The sequence below is a fragment of the Pinus tabuliformis genome, chromosome 4_2 (assembly GCF_031772625.1).
Source record: "Pinus tabuliformis cultivar Carrire ecotype Pingquan chromosome 4_2, CPIR1, whole genome shotgun sequence".
In the NCBI taxonomy this organism is placed as follows: domain Eukaryota; kingdom Viridiplantae; phylum Streptophyta; class Pinopsida; order Pinales; family Pinaceae; genus Pinus; species Pinus tabuliformis.
This window is the reverse complement of record NC_142304.1, coordinates 774,616,719-774,632,379: the sequence shown is the minus strand read 5'-3', so window position 1 is coordinate 774,632,379 and position 15,661 is coordinate 774,616,719. Positions and strand designations below refer to the sequence as shown.

General features: G+C 38.8%; 1 non-coding gene across 1 annotated transcript; it reads right to left on the bottom strand.

Moving 5' to 3' along the window:
- Nucleotides 1–1,182: 1,182 nt before the first annotated feature.
- Nucleotides 1,183–1,288, bottom strand: LOC149171935 (U6 spliceosomal RNA). The gene has a single exon (XR_016259925.1). It is a non-coding gene; the product is annotated as a U6 spliceosomal RNA (small nuclear RNA).
- Nucleotides 1,289–15,661: the final 14,373 nt, after the last annotated feature.

Genomic DNA, 15,661 nt, shown 5'->3' with positions numbered 1-15,661 from the left:
AGTAAATTTCTGACACTTGGATGGTGAATAACCAAAATTTTAATTAAAGAAAACACTTAGTTTTTCCTGATGAGCAAAGTGGCACTACTAAAACCTTCTATAAACTGGTGAGTGTGCTAAGAGAAACTCACTTTTTGCACCTCATTCCTGGGAAAATGTCCTAATGATACTTTGTTTTTGTGTGACAACTAAGAGATATGTTGTGAGATTGGTGTGAGTGAAGTTTCATTGAGTGGCAACCTCCTGAGTTGAGAGATCACTGTCACTCTACCAGTGTATCCATATCCCATGGCCCCATTGAAACTCAAGGGTCCATAGTGAAGATGAGTACCCAAGGAGTAGGCAAGGAGGTTCACTAGTGAGTCGACCATGTTCGAACAAGCAATGAGAAATTCACCAAGTTCACCAAGAAGTTCGTGTAAGGAATTGAAATGGAATCACATCTAAGAGTTTCGAAGGGAACAATCCAATTTTAGCCACTAGTGGTGAACGATGACTTAATTATTATTTGCATATCATGAAATTATTTTTATTATTCAGTAGATAAATCAAATTGTGAATATAGTTTTAATTAGAAACATAATGAAATTTCATAGTTTCTTGTATTAACAATTTTCATCAAGCAAGGAATATATAAACTTTATTAATAAAAACTATATACATGAGTATGTTCAATTATGAGTGTGGGGCGTCGATTTTAGGTTGGAAAATCCTTGGCAAACGTTTTATACCAATAGTTGTTATTGTAACCTTGGATTTTGCAATGTTAAGATTAAATCTTGCTATTACGACTCCAAGATCCGATTTGTAGCAAGTGGCAATTGGTAACATATATCAGGCTAAAAGTAATTTAAGGGAATGACAATTTCAATTTCTCAATTATTCTAAACCTAAGAATTTAGTTTGATCTATGGTTGGAGTCAATCAAACTATGAAATTGTTCAACGTATTATTAAAGGGTGATGAAATATATGAACTCTTGATGTATTAATTCCCAAATTGGAATAACATTTAAAGGGTGATGAAACCTATTATAATACTTCAATGCAAACAGTGTTTCAGATATGTGGAAATATCTTCACACCATATCAATGTTTATTGCAATTGTATTCGCTTATGATCTACTATCTTTCTCAATAGAGCCTTGTGTGACACTTATCAAATGGTTAATAATCCCAATATATAAATTTGGTGCATTCTTAGATTTGTGCATGTCATCCTTGCGCAAAGGCCATGCTAATTTTCTTTGTATCGTTTCAATTTTATCGATGTATTTGAAGAGAAAATCTTATTGCACCGAGAGGCGCATTCGACGGCCTAGTATAACCCCAATGTGTAAGTATGTTACGTCCTCAAAAAATAAAAATAAAAATATTTTTTACTAATGCTGACCAAAACATTAGTTTGAACATTAAATTATATATAAATTGAATCTTTAGATTATATATAACTTTTTAATCTTATTAATGGACTAAGATTAATTATTAAAATATAACTATGTATAATTATATATAATTTGAATGTAGAATAAATTATCTCATGCATTTAATAGTTCCTTTATCCTATACGTGAATTTTAATGGATCATAAATTTACCTTTAACAAAAAAATTTACCACATTAAAATTCCAAATTATGTAAAATTTTAAACATCTTTACTCTTTACTAAATCCAATACCATCTCTTAAATCAAAGGAAAAAGGTTAATTTAACATAAAGAATCAAAAATCCTGCTCCAAAATCTTTTAATATTTCTTTTAATTAAATATTGTAAGATGCATCTTTAAAGAGAAAAATCATATCCTATGGATATATTAAGATCTTTAAAGATAAATATTTCCACATCAAAGTTCTAATATTTGAAAATATTCATTTGATGAAATTTTATTATAAATTTTGTTATCATGCCATGTGAAAAACATCATTAAATCTAATATTAATATTATTAAATTTAATAACTTTGGATTATTGCAATATTAAATTTAATGTGATATTCAATTTGTTATATTATAATATGTATTAATATATCATGATATACATGGAGGGAAGAACAATGACACAAAGTGATAGAGGTGGAGAGATAGAGGGAGTGACAAGGGAGAGATGGAGATAAAATGAAGGAGGGGGTACAAGAGGAATGAAAAGAGAGAGAGAGAGAGAGACAAAAGATGGAGGGGGGGGAGAGGGGGAGAGAGGGAAAAGGTTGGAGGGTAGAGAGAGAGTGAGAGAGATATGGGGGGATATAGAGGGAGGTAGGATAGAAAACGGGAGAGGGAAAGGACAAGAGAGAGGGCTTGAGAGAGAGGGGGAGAGAGGTAAGAACAGAGAAGTAGGGATAGAGAGATGGAGTTGGAGGGGGAGAGAGGGAGTGAAGAAGAAAGACATAGAGATATAGAAGTGGAGAGAGAGAGAGAGAGAGAGAGAGAGAGTGACAACTAAGAGATGGAGAGAGTGTGTGTATTTTTTGGGGTGAGACAGAGAGAAAAAGAAGGAGAGATGGAAGGAATGGGGAAGAGAAGGAGGGAGGGAGGGAAATAGTGAAAGAGTTGGTGGGTAAAGAGAGAGAGGGGGAGGGACAGAGGGAGGTGAGAGAGAAAGGGAGAGAGAGGAAGGAAGAGAGAGAGAGAATGTGAGAGAGAGGAGAGAGGGAGGGAGAGAGAGATGGATTTGGAGGGAAAGAGAGAGGGAGGTAAGAAGAAAGACATAAAGAGAGAAAGGTGGAGAGAGATAGGGAGTGATAAGGGAGATATAGACAAAGGGAAAGAGGAGAGAAAGAGGGGAGAGAGATAGAACAAGGAGAGAGAGTGTGAAGGGGAAGATAGATGGATAGGAAGAGAGAGGGATAGATATATAGATATGGAGAAAGAGTGTGTATATTTTGGGGGTGATATAGAGAGATAAAGGAGAGGCAGAGGGAGATAGAGATATAGATGGGAGGTGAAGAGAGAGATAGAGAGGGGAGGGAGAGATAGATAGATATGGAAAGAGTGTGTATGTGTATTGGGGGGGGGTGTGAGATAGAGAGACAAAGGAGAGATGGAGTGAGATATAGATATAGATGGAGGGGGGAGAGAGGGAAGAAGATTTATTGCACTATATGCATTGATTTCAGTGTAGATGATGATTTCTAATCCTATTTGATTTCTTGCACTAGATGCATCGATTTCATTGTAGATGTTGATTTATAATTATATTTTATTGTTTGCACTAGATGCATTGATTTCAGTTTAGATGTTGATTTCTAATCCTATTTGATTTCTTTCTCTAGTTGCATTGATTTCAACGTAGATGGTGATTTCTAATCCTATTTGATTGCTTGCACTAGATGCATTGATTTTAGTGTAGATGTTGATTTCTAATTATATTTGATTGCTTGCACTAGATGCATTGATTTAAGTGTAGATGTTGGTTTCTAATCTTATTTGATTGCTTGCATTATAAGCATTGATTTCAGTGTAGATGTTGTTTTCTAATACTATTTGATTGCTTGCATTAGATGGATTAGATGTTAATTTTGAGACTGTAAATTATTAAAAATATTTTTCAAGATTAAATGGAGGGGAGAGAGGGAAGAAGATTTCTTGCACTAGATACATTAATTTTAGTGTAGATGATGATTTCTAATCCTATTTGATTGTTTGCACTAGATGCATTGATTTTAATGTAGATGTTGATTTCTAATTATATTTGATTGCTTGCATTAGATGCATTGATTTCAGTGTCAATGTGGATTTCTAATCCTATTTTATTTCTTGCACTAGATGCATGGATTTCAATTTAAATGTGGATTTCTAATCCTATTTGATGGCTTGCACTAGATGCATTGTTGTCAGTGTAGATGTTGATTTCTAATCTCATTTGATTGCTTGCATTAGATGCATTGATTTCAATTTAGATGTTTCTAATCCTATTTGATTGTTTGTGTTAGATGCATTAGATGTTGTTGATCTTGAGGCTGTAGGTTATTAAAAAAATATTTTTCAAAATATATTTAGTAATACATAGAGGGACACTATTGAGAAATAATTAGCCATCAAAAGTTGTGATGCCTAGAATTAAAATGAAAAAGATGTGCAGAATCAATCCTTTTGCAAAGTGAAAATGAAAATTAATCCTTGACAATATTGTCTCCCTTTTCATCACCAACTAATTACTAATAGAAAATTACATATATTCAAAATTATTAATAAATAATTGCATACAAAATGTATTCAAAATATTTATAAGAGGAAAATATATATTTATAGACATGAAAACAAATCAAAATATTCTTGAAGGAGATGTGATAATTGTTTGGAGAAACAAATAATGTAAAGATTTTATAATAATATTATTTCTTAACTTTGCAAAATAGACTGTAGATTAAAAAAATCATCAAAATATTCTTGAAGGACATAAATTATTTTAAACATTAGCAAAGAAACAATTATTTCAAGAGTAATCTTGACGCAGTAAATTATTAAAACTACTCTTCAAGATATATTTTGTAATTCTTGGAGGAACACTATTTAGAATTAATTAGTTGTCAAAAGTTGTGATACCTAAAATTAAATCAAATAGATGTGCAGTATCAATCCTCGTGAAAACTATTGACAAGATTGTCTCCCTTCTTCATCCCCAACTAATTACTAATAAACAATTACATACACATAAAAATATATCACAACAACTGTACCATTCACAAACATACCATCTGAATCCAAACACATAAACACAAAAACCGCTCAATGCATTTAAGCAAAGACATGCAAACCATTCAAGGCAAGCAACACAAATTAAATTAAAGAAGAGAATGATATGGTCATGCCAAGCAAAGAAAACCTAATGTGATTTTTGAATTTTATCTCGAACATATACATAATAATGATAATCTAAAAATGTGACATTATTTCCCTCAACTGAACTAGCTTAGATCCATCTAACACCGGATCTATCATGCACCGAGAGGGATCAAATCCCTCAAGGTGCAAACCTTTCCTCAAGTTCTGCACACCAAAAAGAAGATTTGCACCTCAAGGGATTTGACCCCTCTCGGTGCATGATAGATCCAGTGTTAAATGAATCTAAACTGGTCTATACACACAATTATATTGGTAGAAAACGTTACCCTTAAGAGTTCATAAGTTGCTCTATATGAGAGTTGCAATTTTATGCAAAAAGAGAAAAAAAGGATTGATATCTACAACGTTAAAAACCTATAGTCAAGACGGATTATATATTTTCAGATGCATTCAATTAACCTTGAGTAAAAATAATCTTATTATGATTCCAAGTGGAAATTTTCATCAAATCAACGTTACACTTGTTCAGTGACTAAGCAATCTATAATCAATTTCGGGCTAGCTACGTTAACATCCTCAAGTTATGTTGTTACAATGTGCGTTTAACAACTGAAGTAAGAGTGAAGTTTTCCGATGATATTCTTGTTATACATGACTTACTTGGAACCCTGCGCTACACTGTATCCTCTACTCGCCCACTGATCCAGGTGGATGTTAGTGGACACCCACCTATCCCACTTGGACCCCCACAACTGTCTCTTTCAGTTTTTCCGTTTCCGTAATTATAGCACAATTTACTATTTTTAGCAGTTTTTCGGGTCCTGAACTTCCGGAGCCATTTTGAGGCCCTAAACGATGTTTTTGGAAAATCTGGGAGCAACATGGGTCCATGGACCAATGTTTCTCTTCCCAAAGTTGTAGATCTCAGATAGATCTTTCTAACGAGCTATTGTATGTGTCAAACGAAGATCGAGTGCCAAAGTTACGACCCCGGGAAGTTGATGTACCAACTTACCCAAAACGAGGCCCACAATTTGGTGTTTCATCTTCTAGGGTTAGGTTTTGGGATGTTAAGGATTTTACATTATTTCTCAACAATAAATATTATTTGAGCCTCATTGTAACATAGTTTAGAGGCATGTAGCCACCACATCTCTTCTCAGAGATAAGCTACCATCGCCCTAGCTGGTTTATTTCCATTGTTGTTTGTAAGCATATTTAGTGTTTTACATTAATGAAATGAAGTATTATTTCCGTTGCATCTTTGTGTTTATGGTTGTCTCTATAATTTGTTGCGTTCCTGTTTAAATCTGAATTAGTGGTATCAGAGCGGTCTTGCTTTTTCTTTGTTTTTCTTTGCATGTCCCCAACGAGGTCGGGATATAAGGAGTTAGGGCTTGAACTGGTCGAACCTTTGCAAGACCAGCCTCGCAAATCCCGACGGCCTCCCATGGCAAATGAAAAGAAAGACGAGGGGGCAGGAAATCCTATCAAAATCTTGCTCGAAGAAGCCCTCGAGCAACAAAGGAATGCGTTGATGGACAATTTGCCCAGATCCTTCAGCGGCTACCCAGGGGCGACGCATCGGCTTCCAACAGCTACTTTGGAAACGCCACACCGTTTAAGGTACAAGTTAATTTTGAAATCCCCATATTTGAGGGTCAGATAGACACAGATGTCGTCGATAAATGGTTAAATCTACTAGAGGGTTCTTTTTCTGTTCATGATTTTTCCAGTCGGTAAAAGATTTTCGCTCTTCTCAAAGCAGCCCCCCATGTCAAGGACTGGTGGGAAACCTACTGCAAGCAGAAGGATGAAAGTACAGGCTCATTATTTTCAGTTGCACCCACTTGGGATTCGTTCCAATATGCCATCAAGGAGCAGTACTACCCTGTCGGAAGCTATGAGGTTCAATACATAAAGTGGACCACGTTGCGGTAGGGAAGGGACCAAGACGTGCCGGAGTTTACCAATATTTTCCATACCCTTCGCACAAAGTTGGGTATCAAATATTATGAGTTGCATCTGGTACTCAAATACTACAACTTCCTATACAAATACATCCATGAAGAGATGGAGTTTGTGAACATATCCTCGCTCGGCACGGCATACCGATACGCTATCAAAATCGAGCAAAGTTTAAACAGAAGAAGCGGGACTTTGGATTTGCAAATTTGAAGAAAGGGAAAGGCTTCCCCAAATTTCAGGACCAAGGACAAATCCAAGATGGGGTGATCCAAGACAACCAGTTGAAGCCACAAGAAAATAACAACACCACGAAGTCAAAGAAGGGCACAGGAAAGTAGTGTGAGTTCCATAAGAGCCCCACTCACAACACAAGTGATTGTTGGACCAGACAGTCACTGGTGGCCAAGTTGAAGGCTTCAAAAGTAGATGCATGTTCCGACCCTGAGTCAAAACCCGACAGGGGAATGGCAAGGGAAACAGATCATTGACGCGGAGCCTAGCGCCACTATTTCCACCACCAAGATCCAAAAGAATGAGCCCGAAGATCCAGAGGAGGGGGAGTGCCTTTTCCACTCACAAATGTGGGTGAAGGTTTGCTGCTACAATTCATTGTCGACAATGGCAGCCAAAAGAACCTCATTTCAGCAGAGGTCGTGAAGCGGTTGGGCCTACCGACTACACCACACCCGCAGCCGTACAGTATCGGGTGGCTTCACCAAGGAAGAGATCTTCGAGTTCGCCAACAGTGTCGCCTTCCCTACAACATCAAGCCCTTAATAGATGAAGTATTGTGTGATGTTACACCTCTGGATGTTTGTGATGTATTATTAGGCCAACCATACTTGTGGAGGCGACATGCTGTGTATGAGTCAAGGCCTCACGATGTTAATATTTCTTTGGGCAATTCATTATACAGGATACCGAAGGTAGCCCCACCTACTGCCACCTCTTTGATCACTGCTAAGAAAGGCTGCAAGCTCATCTCCCAGATTAGGAAAACCATTTTTTTTCTGGTTTGCTCCCAAAGTAAGGGGAAGATCGTCACCACATCCATGACCCCCGTGAAGGGTTCCTCCACATAGCAGCAACAACAAAGGGATATGGTCATGACAGAACACAGGGACAACTTCTCCTTACCCACATGGGTACCACACAAGCTTCAGGTGGGCAACAAAGTCTGGTTGCATCTACAGAAAGAATGTCTTACAAGAGCCCATCAGAAGCTCCGACCACGCTGACATGATCCTTACACCATTACCAAGGTTGTGGGAAATAATGATTTGGAGCATAGCATTCCTCCATTCCTTCGCTTGCACCGAGTGTTCAATATGGACCGTCATCGACCAAGCTTCCCACCATTACTAGATACATCAGAAGTTGCAGAACAGCGCACCAGGGACCAAGTTCAGCAAATGGAGGAACTCAACGCAATGGGGACCATTGCTTCCTAAGGGGGGAGGAATGATCCAAGTGGATGTTGGTGGCCACCCACCTATCCCACTTGGACCCCCACAACTATCTCTTTCAGTTTTTTAGTTTCTGTAATTGTAGCACAATTTACTATTTTTAGCATTTTTTCGAGTCCTGAACTTTCGGAGCCGTTTTGAGGCCCTAAACGACATTTTTTGGGAAATCTGGGAGCAACATGGGTCCATGGATTGTTGTTTCTCTTCCCAAAGTTGTAGTTCTCGAATAGATCTTTCTAACGAGCTATTGTACACGTCAAATGAAGATCGGGTGCCAAAGTTACAACCCCGGGAAGTTGATGTACCAACATACCCAAAACAGGGCCCACAATTTGGTGTTTCATCTTCTAGGGTTAGGTTTTGGGATGTTAATGGTTTTCCATTGTTTCTCAACAATAAATATTCTTCGAGCCTCATTGTAACACAGTTTAGAGGCATGTAGCCGCCACATCTCTTCTCAGAGATAAACTACCATCGCCCTGGATGGTTTATTTCCATTGTTGTTTGTAAGAATATTTCTGTATTTTACATTAATGAAATGAAGTATTATTTCCACTACATCTCTGTGTTTATGGTTATATCTGTAATTTTTTGCGTTCCTGTTTAAATCTGGTTCCGTGGTATCAGAGCGGTCTGCTTTTTCTCTGTTTTTCTTTGCATGTCCCCAATGAGGTCGGGATATAAGGAGTTAGGGCTTGAACTGGTCGAACCTTTGCAAGACCAGCCTCGCAAATCCCAACGGCCTCCCATGGCGGATAAAAAGAAAGATGAGGGGGCAGGAGATCCTCTCAAAATCTTGCTCGAAGAAGCCCTCGAGTGACAAAGGAACACAATGATGGACAACTTTACCCAGATCCTTCAACGGCTACCCAGGGGTGACGCATTGACTTCCAACATCTACTCTGGAAATGCCACATCGTTTAAGGTACAAATTAATTTTGAAATCCCCATATTCGAGGGTCAGATAGACGCAGATGTCGTCGATAAATGGTTAAATCTGCTAGAGGGTTATTTTTCTGTTCATGATTTTTCTAGTAGAGAAAAGATTATTTTCGCTCTTCTCAAAGCAGCCCCCCACGTCAAGGACTGGTGGGAAACCTATTGCGAGCAGAAGGATGAAAATACAGGCTCACTATTTTCAACCGCACCCACTTGGGATTCATTTTGGGATGCCATCAAGGAGCAGTATTACCCTGTCGGAAGCTATGAGGATCAATACATAAACTAGACCATGCTGCGGCAGGGAAGAGACCAAGGCGTGTCGGAGTTTACCAATATTTTCCATACCCTTCATACAAATTTGGGTATCAAAGATTCTGAGTTGCATCTGGTACTCAAATACCACAACTGCCTACACAAGTACATCCAGGAAGAGATGGAGTTGCTGAACATCTCCTCGCTCGGCACGGCGTACCGATACGCTGACAAAATCGAGCAAAAGTTTAAACAGAAGAAGCGGGACTTTAGATCTGCAAATCCAAAGCAAGGGAAAGGCTTCCCCAAATCACAGAACCAAGGACAAATCCAAGACGGGGCGACTCAAGACAACCCGTCGAAGCTACAAGAAAATAACAACACCACAAAGTCGAAGAAGGGCACAGGAAAGTGGTGTGAGTTCCATAAGAGCCCCACTCACAACACAAGTGAGTGTTGGACCAAGCAGTCGCTGATGGCCGAGTTGAAGGCTTCAGAATCAAATGCATGTTCCAAACCTAAGTCAAAACCCAACAAGGGGAATGACAAAGGGAATAAGATCATTGACGCGGAGCCCATCGCCACTGTTGCCACCGACAAGATCCAGAAGAATGAGCCCGAAGATCCAGAGGAGGGGCAGCGTCTTTTCCACTCACAAATGTGGGTGAATGGTTCGCCGCTACAATTCATTGTCGACAGTGGCAGCCAAAAGAACCTCATTTCAGCAGAGGTCGTGAAGCAGCTGGGCCTACTGACTACACCACACCCGCAGCCGTATAGTATCGGGTGGCTTCACCAAGGACGAGATCTTCGAGTTCGCCAGCAGTGCTACCTTCCCTACAGCATCAAGCCCTTCACAGATGAGGTATTGTGTGATGTTACACCTTTGGATGTTTGTGATGTATTATTAGGCCAGCCATACTTGTGGAGGCAACATGTTGTGTATGAGTCAAGGCCTCGCGCTGTTATTATTTCTTTGGGTAATTCATTATACAGGATACCGGAGGTAGCCCCACCTACCACCACCTCTTTGATCACTACTAAGAAAGGCAGCAAAATCATCTCCCAGACTAGGAAATTCATTTTCTGTCTGGTTCGCTTCCAAAGTAAGGGGAAGATCGTCACCACATCCATGAGCCCCGCGAAGGGTTCCTCCACGTAGCAGCAACAACAAAGGGATACGGTCATATCAGAACATAGGAACAACTTCTCCTCACCCACAGGGTACCACACAAGCTTCAGGTGGGCAACAAAGTCTGGTTGCATCTACAGAAATAACGTCTTACAAGAGCCCATCAGAAGCTTCGATTGCGCCAACATGGTCCTTACACCATTACCAAGGTTGTGGGAAATAATGATTTGGAGCATAGCATTCCTCCATTCCTTCGCTTGCATCGAGTGTTCAATGTGGACCATCATCGACCAAGCTTCCCACCATTACTGGACACATCAGAAGTTGCAGAACAGCGCACCAGGGACCAAGTTTAGCAGATGGTGGAACTCAATGCAATGCGAACCATTGCTTCCTAAGGGGGGAGGAATGATCTAGGTGGATGTTGGTTGCCACCCACCTATCCCACTTGGACCCCCACAACTATCTCTTTCAGTTTTTTAGTTTCCGTAATTGTAGTACAATTTACTATTTTTAGTAGTTTTTCAGGTCCTAAACTTCCAGAGCCGTTTTGAGGCCTTAAACAACATTTTTTGGGAAATCTGGGATCAACATGGGTTCATGGACCAATGTTGCTCTTCCCAAAGTTGTAGTTCTCAGGTAGATATTTCTAATGAGCTATTGTATGCATCAAACGAAGATCGAATGCCAAAGTTACAACCCCGGGAAGTTGATGTACCAACTTACCCAAAACGAGGCCCACAATTTGGCGTTTCATCTTCTAGGGTTAGGTTTTGGGTTGTTAAGGGTTTTCCATTGTTTCTCAACAATAAGTAGGCCTTCGAGCCTCATTGTAACACAGTTCAGAGGCATGTAGCTGCCACATCTCTTCTCATAGATAAAATACCATCACCCTAGCTGGTTTATTTCCATTGTTGTTTGTAAGCATATTTCAATACTGTGTTTATGGTTATCTCTTTAATTTGTTGCATTCCTGTTTAAATCTAGATCACCCACACATTATTTTGATAAATACGAAAGGCATTAACCATAATTGGACTAATGGATGCAACCTAAGAAGGAACAAGAATAATAAGTGGGAATTACAATAATCATAGGATATAAGAAAGAAAGAAAGAAAATTATTTTAACATCCACAAGGCTAAAGATAGCTTATGGGATAGATTTCTTTTTCATCTGCTTGATGTATTTGACCCTTTTTTTGTGAAGCCTCACAATAAATGCTCCCATCTTCTTGACAAACCCGTCACTAAATTGATTATCCCAAGATCTAGCTGCCATCATATCTGCATAACTTTCCATGTTGTCTTTGAAGGCCTCACATTCTAAAATAAAATGCTTTTCTGTTTCCACTTTTTCGAAAGAACAAAAAGTGCATACTCTTTCCCCCCACATTTCTTTTGGCCTTTTCCAGTACCCTGTTTCACAACGGAGTTGATGAGAATTAGTCCTTAACTTAGCAATACGAATTTTGGCTCTCCAAGAGATATTGGCCTCTATGTATGCTTTTGGTTGATGACTATTAGTGGGATTAAAAACTTCAACATAGTACATTTTCTTTCTTCCTAGCTCCTTATCCCAAATAAGCTTGTGGAACTTATCCATAACAAAAGCTTTTATCTCTTTGTTGTTTATGGGACACGTGTTCAAGCAAATACCCCACTTACTAAACCATTTGTTATTTTTCTACATCCAAGTCTTTTTTATGTTGCACAACATGTCATTAAAGACAACCTTAGGCCATCTACCCTCTTCCATTTGCTCAATTTTTTTTAAATACCTTATGACTCGCACCATATCAATTGCTTCAATAGGAGCAGCCCATGTTTCATTTAACAAGATAGCATAAGGAACTGCACTTTTAATCCTGAATTGGCTTGTAATCAAACGCTTCTGAATTTTCTCAATTTGTTTTCATTGCATGTCGAATGTACTGTTGGCCCATAGTTCACAACCATAGAGAATTATTAGCCTATTTTTAAATATTTACTAAGTCTAAACTTAAGAAAACGGGTTAATTTATCAGTATTAATTGAGAAAGGTGTGAACCATCTATAAACTCACGCGGATCAATCCGGAAATAATCTCATCCATCAATTATATTTTAATCTTGGTTGTTGAAGTCCCAACTAGATATTATAAGAGGAGGTCAATGGGTAGATGGATAACACACGCCAATAGTGTGAGTTCCTTGGTAGATGGGGTTATCCAGTTGCAGAGGTCAAGTAGGGAGAAAAAGTTCAAGCCAGAAGGGTCGCAGGTGTCAAAGGGGCAGAGATAGTGATTTGGAGGAATTTTTCCAATTCCAGATAGGCAGTAGAAAGAGGTCGACTTATTCCCAGTGAGGTTGCGCAGAGGATTGTACAGGAAGCTTTAGAGGGAAATTCAATTTAACTGTATGGAAATCGATTCAGCATCCAGAGGTAGTGAAATTTTTCCATAAGGCGGAATAATCATTTATAGCAACATATTCAGGCATAACAACTTGATTATAGGTAGTTATGGGCTGCATGTTAGAGGGTTTATGCAAGCACTGCGCAAAGGCCTATGCAAGAGGTCCAAGAGGATGAGTTTCTGAAGCTGAGTTGTGATGGGGTTGTTTGTGGAGGAGGGGAAATTATCTCAGATAATTTTGGCCAAATTTTCTTGCTGTGAATTTCCAGTTTTCGACATCCAGATTGTACTCAAATTATTTAAGTGCTTCTTAATAATGAAAACCCTCAACTACTGCGTCGATTTTCCCAAGTTGGGTTTTTCTGGGGACTTTTGTCCAAAATAATGGTGTCAATTTTTATGTGTGTGCTAGCATATTTCTTAGTTCCCATATTTGCTTCCACAATATTTTATTTTGTGAAGAAATTGCAGTGTGCATATTTCGTTATTTTGCCTTAAACAAAATAAACTACATAATTAATTTATCAGTTAGGAGAAATATTTCCAATTATTGCATTTCAAGGAATTTTCACATGGTATCAGAGCAATTTTTATCAGACAGGGAAGCTCATAAGCAAAGGAAGAAATTCATTGTTTAGAGGGAAAAACCAGACAAATTTCTTTGGGTTGTGTAGAGACTAAGCTAGATAGTGCAATTTGTTTGAGCAAGTTTGATTTTTCAGTGCAGGTTAGCAGAAAAATTCAGCTTGCTAGTTCGAGTGATTCCAGTAGGAAGAGGGGTAGTTGTAGCTTAGACTTTCATTGAGCAGATTTGTTGTCTGGGAACAGAAGGTTTGTAGCAGTTTGTTAATGTGGATTCAATGTCGGGTGGAAGAGAAATTGCACACAAAGAGGGAGTTTCTCTCAGAGGATTTTTAGTTTCAGAAATCCAAAATTTCTAGTTGCAGCAGGCAAGTCTTCTCACTCTAGGAATGAGTGTGAGTAGCAGAGAAGAAGGCAAGCAGGAAAGTGAGGAGATTCCCTATTTATTCTCCCATTATTTGAGTTTTACAGATTTGCAGCTTTCTAGTGATGATTGTATGAGATTACCAAAGGAGGTCGTACAAGTTAGCCATAACACAAATCTGGGAACAAATTCAACTTCCAGTTGCCAGAGACAGGTGTCAAAGGAAGTGTGATTTGTCTAGTGCAAGTTTCAAAATGAATAAAGGTCCCAACCAAGAACATGGTTCAAAAAGAGATAGTGGAGCACTGGATCTAGGTGGAGGAGTAGTATGAGACTCTAGTGTGCCAGATGGGAAAGGTTTAATGCAGTTGTAACAATGAGATCAATTAGATCAGTTCCAGTTTGTTGCAATGAGACCATCACCTTTTCTACAGGATCACACAGTACAATATTAGTAGGTTTTAGTGTCAGTAGGAATTTCCAGATATTCAGATGACAACTACAATCTAGTTGTAGTGACATACGCAGTGCAAATTGCATAGTTGTAGTATGAAGGTGCAGTTCCAACTAGTAGATTCCCAACACATAGCTATATAGTCTAGTTTCCAGTATTGGAGGACAATGTAAGTTGTCAGGAGGGAGCAAAGAGCTTTCTCGTAGGGAGATTGAGAATAAGAGGGAGTATAACACCCCCTCCTCCCTTATCCACCCAAGAAACCAAGCAGCTAAGTAAAAATGTGATGAGAGAGGTTACTATAAGGGATTCAATCTCCTTGATGACATTAAGGAAATGGAATCGTCGAAACTCATCAAACAAACCCATCCACATCAGCAATTACACCCCCACGAGACATGTTAGCCACTCAAACATCTTGTCCCTGGGTCCCACTAATGTTTTAAGCCTCTTAATCCAAAGTCACTATCACACTATAGGAAAGACAACGACCAACAACTCAAAGTCTCTCTCATAGGCCTCTCTGCTAACGACTATGGAATTTTCTCAAAAGACCTGTGCCAATGACCTCGATATTTGAGCCACTTTTCTAGCCCAAAATCCCGGCCTCTACCTAGCACTTGCTACAACCTTCAGAATCCATCAAAGACATGATAACAATGATGATAAATCAAAAGCAAATCTCAGGACTAGGCTTGAGCATCCTCAATTGAGACTGACATTCTATAAAACACTTGGCATCAATGCAACCTACAGGTTTAGGATACAAGATAGAGCATAAATGACCGAAAGAACTTATGAAACATAACCAGAAGGATCATCTCCTTCTCCATTAGACTATTATATCATCAATTAGGTCTTGCATCCATCCATTTAACAATTATAAGTAAATACATGAAATAACCATAACATGAACCAGTCACATAACCATGCTTATAACCAACATTAAACCATATAAATATCATAGATATGAAATCCATTAAATCCACATATAAACAAGTATAAAATTAAGAGAACTTAGCTTTTATTAATCATAGGAAAATCTGACCAGTTCAGGACTTCCACGTACCACCCAACCATAGACATGGTTGAACCAAATCTCTCTTTCATCCAATCACCCTCATGCCATATTCCAAGCATGAATGTGGGATCTCATAGAACAACCAATCCAAGAACAACCAAGGGAATCCAGAGGTTAAACCAACTCCACCCTCACAAAACCGTGATCACACAAAAACCGGTGCTCCGTTCACAACCGAACCAAACTTAGAATGCCATTTGGAATCCATCACTATCCTTGAGGAATTTTTTGTCTCCTTGTCTCTCAG